This window comes from Lontra canadensis, unplaced genomic scaffold (assembly GCF_010015895.1).
Source record: "Lontra canadensis isolate GAN:19392208 unplaced genomic scaffold, GSC_riverotter_1.0 scaffold19, whole genome shotgun sequence".
In the NCBI taxonomy this organism is placed as follows: domain Eukaryota; kingdom Metazoa; phylum Chordata; class Mammalia; order Carnivora; family Mustelidae; genus Lontra; species Lontra canadensis.
Window position 1 is genome coordinate 13,082,868 of NW_022631013.1, and position 6,986 is coordinate 13,089,853.

Sequence of the window (6,986 nt, forward strand, 5' to 3'; positions counted from 1 at the left end):
TGACCGTCACCTAGCCTTATCTGCCACTGGGGCGACAGGGAAGTCCGTGTCTGGAGGGGCGCTGTGAGGAGCAGGAATGAGCCTGGAGAGACAGGTACAGGGCTAGCACTCAAAGTGACGTCTTCAGGGTGCTTTTGAGGCAGTGGGAGTGGCTGAGGTCTGTGCTCTGTAGCACTGGGGAGCCAGAACCAGGACCCAAGGGAAGAGAAAATTCAGTTCTTTGCGAAAATGCAATGGGAGGAAATTCACAACAGCTGGGCCCACCGTGAAAGAAGACTTGGTGGAGATGAGTCTTGGAATAACTCATCGGGGCCGGTCGTCATTGAATTTCTTTGTGCTCTGGGATTGGTTGGAGCACTGCTTCGGAGCCAAGGTCATGCCTCCTGCATGTGTTTTCCAGGCTCTGCTCTGATGTGTGTCATTTGTGTCTGATCCTGGGTAGGGGCATCAATACATCCTTTGTCTCCCTCCAACAGAGATGTGAGCAGGAGATCGAAATACCTTGTTTTCCTTTAAGCGGTGGTGAAAATCAAGTATGCTACTGTGCATCGGAAAAGAGAATATCCTGATTTGTCTCTGGGAAGAGAACTCCTGGTGGGCTCATAGGGTAGAATGTGTTTCCGTGAATACTTGTAGATTCTGATGGGTGTGACACCGTGAGACTTAATTTCTAGGAATGATGGCATTACGGCATGTGAGCAGGACTCTGAACCACCTCTGTGCCGGTGGGGAGGCAGCTTGTCTTCAGTTGCTCCCACAGAGGTGTGGGACTGACGGGCAAATGTCTAGGACGGCAAATATATCCTCGTGTGGGCCGACCACAGGGGGACCTTGCCAAATGCAGGGGGTGTGTTCTCGGTGTTGATGCTGTTAACAGTGATGAGGTCAGAGAAGTTATATTTAACACATTTACAGGGGCCCTGACCTGGAAAGAGCTAATTAGATAAAATTCTTCAAAGTGTCCCCTTTAGGGATGCCTGGGTGGCTCAGTCATTAAGCATCTGACTTCGGCTCAGGTCATGATCCCAGAAGCCTGGGATCGAGCCCTGCATCAGGCTCTGTGCTCTGCGAGAAGCCTGCTTCTCCCTCTCCCACTCCCCCTGCTTGTGTTCCCTTTCTCACTGTATCTCTGTCACATAAATAAACAAAATCTTAAAAAACAAGAACAAGGGCACCTGGGTGGTTAAGTGGGTTAAGCCTCTGCCTTCGGCTCAGGTCATGGTCTCAAGGTCCTGAGATTGAGTCCCGCATCCAGTTCTCTGCTCAGCAGGGAGCCTGCTTCCCTACCTCTCTCTGCTTGCTTCTCTGCCTACTTGTGATCTCTCTCTGTGTGTCAAATAAATAAATAAATAAATAAATAAATAAATAAATAAAATCTAAAACAAAAACAAAGTGTCCCCTTTTAAAAACTTTTATTTTTACATAATGTCCTGATTAGAAAACAGTTGCAAGAATGGTACAAAGAACTGTTTATCCTTTACCCAGATTCTGCCACTGTTGATGTGTTGTCCCATTTATTATTTGCTTTATACATTTATGTATTTCTTTTTGAGCCATTTGAGGAAATTTGAAAATAGTATCCTACCTTTTTACCTTTCAGATCCACCGTGTGTTGTGTCTTAAGAACAAGGACTTTCTGTTTCACGACCACGGCACATTCATCAGTAGCAGGAAACAACAATGACCCCAAACTAGTGCCCAGCCCCACAGTTCATCTTCAGTTCCTGCCCATCACACTTGTCTGGTCTTGTCTAACCTCTCTGAAACTGTTCCTTGGCCTTTGCTTTCTTGACCATGATGTTTTGAAGACTAAGGCCAGTTATCGTGTGGGGTGTCCCTCAAGTTGGGTTTGTCTGGAGTTTCCTTGCATTTAGATTCAGGATAAACATTTTTGGCAGGAAAACCAGACATGCTGCTGTGTTCCAGGGGTGTGGTATCCCTGTAGAGGCACGTGCTGTTTGTCCTGTACTTGTGGTGTGAACTTTTGTGACTTGGTTAGGTTATGTTCTCTCCATCACGAAGTCACCATGAGTTTTTAGCCTCCATTGAGGATTCTTGGTGAATCAATTACCAGGATGGTTGCAAAATTATTTTCTCTTATACAGAGGAAACCCTCTTTTCTCTCCTGTTAAAATAGTTTTTGTTCATTCAGTGATCAGGATAGACTTAGATTCTCATTTTAGTCTATGAACGTTGGTACTATTATTTAGTTTGATGTTCAGACTGTACCACACTTGGCCATTCTTAGTTCCTTCAAACTAGCTCCTGTATCCCCATCATTTTGAGGGTCCTTCCTTTCTGGCCCAAGATATTCCAGCCATCTTGTACTTTTCCTGCTCTAACCCTGGAATCAGCCTTTTAGCCAAGGAGGCCGAGAAGATAACACAAACGATGGGCCAAAACCAGGAAGTGAAACACCATCCTGACAATTAGACGGGATCTGTAGCCGTGCTCAGGCAAGAAAAGTGTTCAAAGCAGATGCTGATGGCTGTGTTGTTGTGAGTTGCTGAGACTGCACCAGGGGGGCCATGCTAGGCTCAACTTCACTTAAAAACGATGCTAATCACAGTGGGTTGGTTCTGGACCCCCATGGCCGTAACTGCACCTTGCAAAATTCTTGACAAGGGAGAAAGAGCTAATGGGATGAGCATGTTCGAATCAGGAGAAACTGCTTAGGGCTGGAAGCGGTCTATCAAGGCCCATAGGAGCCTACTATGAGGTACCATTTGGAGAGGAGGCTTTCTTTGTGTTGGAAGGAATGGGCCCCAGGCTGCTGAGGACTGGGTAGGTTCATGTGCTATTTTCTAAGACACAATGCTGGCTCGTGTCTAGTCTGGCCACACCATGTCCACCACTCCCTGTACTCAGAACCTCCTCAGGCCACTAGGGTAGGGGTCTCAACAGGATTTGGAGACCTGGACAAAGCTGTGTTGCTCTTTGTTGTGCTTGTACACTCACACCAGTAGGCATCAATGTTTGGGCCTGATTGGACAGCAGGAAAGGCCAGGGAAGCCACAGTTTAAGCGGTTTGGGTGTGTGTGGGGGGCAGCTGAGACCTACTGGGCGCTGGGCCAGGCTTAAGCCTTCACCTGTGACAACCCAGTGGAGGGGGACCCTTACTACTGCAGTCTGAAAGCAGATGACCCAGGGAAACACAGTAGTACCCTTGGAGAATCCTATCTTCAGATCTGTAATTGCTACCCAGAGAGCTGGGAGATCCATCCTGAGATGCAGGACAGGACTCCTCCACTCCGCCTTTGGGCTCTCCCAGACATAGCCAGAGCACGGGAGTGGGTCTCGAGCAGTGACCAGGGTGATGCGATGGTCTGCAAAGTGGCACATACAAGAGGAGGCCGGGAGCAGGGCAGCCTGCATACAGCTGCTGTCTGCAAATCTTAGGAGGGTTGTTACACAGGGAAGACGGTCCTCCAGAGGCTCCAGAAGGTAGAGATGCTGGGAGTGGGGATGGGTTTATTTCTTCATCCATCCCTCCATTCATTCATCCATCTACCCACATATCCAACACTTAGAGAGTCTTGGTCTGTGCTGGGTGTAGAGGATCAATAGGGCTTGGTTTCACAGGGCATGGGGGTAGGGGATCAGACAAATCATCCGATTTTTGCAATATGGAGGGTTCAGTGCCATCATGGGTAACATGGGGAGAGGGGGACTACTGAGATTCAAAGGGATCAGGAATGGACTGATACTGAAGTAAGATCCTGAGATATGGGTAGGGTTTAGCCAGGGAGATAGATTTTGGCTCACTTGAGGGGACAAAAAAAAATTAGAACAGGTTATCTTGGGCAGGTGTGGGCTGCTGTGTGGGATGGCTAGCCCTGCCCACTGGTGCAGGCTGCTGCAGGGCAGGCTCGCTCGCACACTGCTCTCCCCACCCCCATGCCCCACGGAAGAGCAAGGATGGGTGTCCCACCACCAAATCACTTGGGAGGAGATGGCACCGTGCGTGTCTCTGCTGTCCTTTTTTTTGTTGCCAAGGCTTTAGCTAACAGCCCTAACCACCCCTTTCCTGCCTACAAGCTCTGAACATTTGGCAGTGAATTTTACCTGCTGGGCCTTAACAAGCATTACCATTCAGAGCCTTAGTTCCTTCTGTAAAAAATAGGGCAATGACCTCACCCAGTCAGCATTTGGCATGCTGTTGATATTTGATTTTTTTTTTAAAGATTTTATCTATTTGACAGACAGAGATCACAAATAGGCAGAGAGGCAGGCAGAGAGAGGGGGAAGCAGGCTCCCGGATGAGCAGAGAGCCCGATGTGGGACTCGATCCCAGGACCCTGAGATCATGACCTGAGCCGAAGCAGAGGCTTTAACCCAAGTGAGCCACCCAGGTGCCCCGATATTTGATATTTCAATGTATCAAAATACACAAGGTTTTGCCGGTTAGGATAAACTGCAGTAACATATTTCCCCAAATGTCTGGTTCCCATGGAGGATTTTTTTTTTTTTAAAGGCTTTATTTACTTATGGATTGATTTTCTGCTTGGATGATCTGTTACTGATGTGTTAAGATCTCCTACAATTAATGTATTCATATCAATATGACTTTTTTTTTTTTTAAAGATTTCATTCATTTACTTGACAGAGATCACAAGTAGGCAGAAAGGCAGGCAGAGAGAGAGAGAAGGGGAAGCAGGCTCCCCGCTGCCCAGAGAGCCCGATGCGAGGCTTGACCCCAGGACCCTGGGATCATGACCTGAGCCGAAGGCAGAGGCTTTAACCCACTGAGCCACCCAGGCGCCCCTCAATATGACTATTTTGATTAACAGTTGGCTTATGTAGTTGGCTGCTCCCATTATTTACAATTGTTAGATCTTCTTGGTGGATAGCCCCTTTAAGAATGATGTAGTGTCCTGGGTGCCTGGGTGGCTCAGTGGGTTAAAGCCTCTGCCTTTGGCTCAGGTCATGATTCCAGGGTCCTGGGATTGAGTCCCATATCCGGCTCTCTGCTCAGCAGGGAGCCTGCTTCCTCCTCTCTCTCTCTCTCTCTCTGCCTGCCTCTCTGCCTACTTGTGATCTCTGTCAAATAAATAAATCTTAAAAAAAAAAATGATGTAGTGTCCTTCTGTATCTCTAACTACAGTCTTTAGCTTAAAATCTAATTTGTCTGAGAATCACTACCCCAGCTTTCTTTTGAGGCCTGTTGACATGAAAGATGCTTCTCCATCCCTTTACTTTCAGTTTGGATGTAACTTTAGGTTCCAAATGGGTCTCTTGTAGACAGCATATGGACGGGTCCTGTCGTTTTATCCAGTCTGCCACCCTGTGCCATTTCATGGGAGCATTTAGGCTGTTCACGGTGAGAGTGATTATTGAGAGATAAGTTTTTACTGGTGTCATGTTGCCTGTGAAGTCCTTGTTTCTATAGATTGTCTCTGTAAATCTCTGTCCTCGGTCACTCTTGGGTTCTTTCTTCTTTTATAGAACTCCCCCGCCTTAATATTTCTTGTAGTGCCGGGTTGGTGGTCACATACTCTTTTAAACCTTGCCAGTCTTGGAAGTTCTTTACATCTCCATCCATTTTGAATGTCAGACTTGCTGGATGAAGTATTCTTGGCTGCAGGTTCTTCTCACTTAGTGCTCTGAATATGTCTTGCCAGCCCTTTCTGGCTTGCCAGGTTTCTGTTAAGATTTTACTTACTCATTGAGAGACAGTGAGAGAGAGCATGAGAGAGGAGAAGGTCAGAGGGAGGAGCAGACTTCCCGCGGAGCTGGGAGCCTGATGCTGGACTCGATCCCGAAACTCCAGGATCATGACTGGAGCTGAAGGCAGTCGCCCTCCACAAAGGTTTGTTTGTTTGTGGCATTATATTTTCATTTTAATAGTTTGTTTTATATGTGCATTAGAAAACAGTAACTTTGCATTTAATAGTGATGTAAACATTTCTTTTTAGTTCAGCAAAGAAATTCTTGGCTAGGATCCTGGATGGGAAAAGGACATTAGGGAACAAGTATTTAACTTCAGGTAATAATGAGTCCATATCAGTTGATTTTGACAGACACCACGTGAGACTGTAAGATGGTAAAGCAGGGAAATGCAGGGTGAGGGAGGGTAATACGTGGACTCTGTACTACCTATCTGCTCACTTGTTCTGTAAATCCAAAATTCTTCTAAAAAACAATTAATTTAAAAAGAGGATTTGAAGAAAAATATTAAGTACTACCTTTCTCCTTAGGTGGCATGCAGATACGGGAAAAACGAGTTCATGATCTCAGAATGTTCTGTACGCTGTCAAGTCCTCTCCTCCAGGTACTGTTTCTGCTCATGTCCACACAGCCCACGGTGGGTGGGGGGCTGCAGTGCCATCCCTGACACCTGGCCGTCCAGATCCTGGGACCCAGAAGCGTGGGCACGAGCTGAAGGGACAGCAGACTGTGGGCCTCTGTCTCCTTCAGCCACAGGAGCAGCGCCTCGGGAAGGCCGAGCAGGGGCCTGCACCCAGCTGCCCAGGAACTCTAGCACGTACCCAGACCAAGAAAAGTCCCCTGAGAGGGCTTCTTTTAAAATATAGAACTTTATTTTGGTTGCAGAGATTTTCATAAGCACAAGTTCACAGAAGAGTCATTACAAAATAGCAAAGGCGGCATTTTGTACAGCGACTCACATTGGGGCCACCAGAGAAGTGCAAAGGACCGTGCTGGGACAGTGGGGGGTCGGTGCTTGTGTGCCCACAGTCCTCAGGGGGAAGCCAGTGCTTCTGGCTCCCTCCAGCCACCCCCCACCCAACCCAGGAGAGCAGCACCGAGGGTCTGGCAGAACCAGCCTGGGAAGCCACAGGCAAGGTGCACAACAGCGCCCCCAGCAGGCTGGTGAAGGCCCCGCATGAAAGGCCGAGGGGGGCGGGGTTGTTCCCGCTGAGCCAGTCCTGCAGTCAGTCCCCGTCCTCAAGCAGGTGCCCTCTGAGCCCACCTGGCTCTGGAACCCTCACACATTCACAGTACGGTTCAGTAAAGCCCTTTGGGAG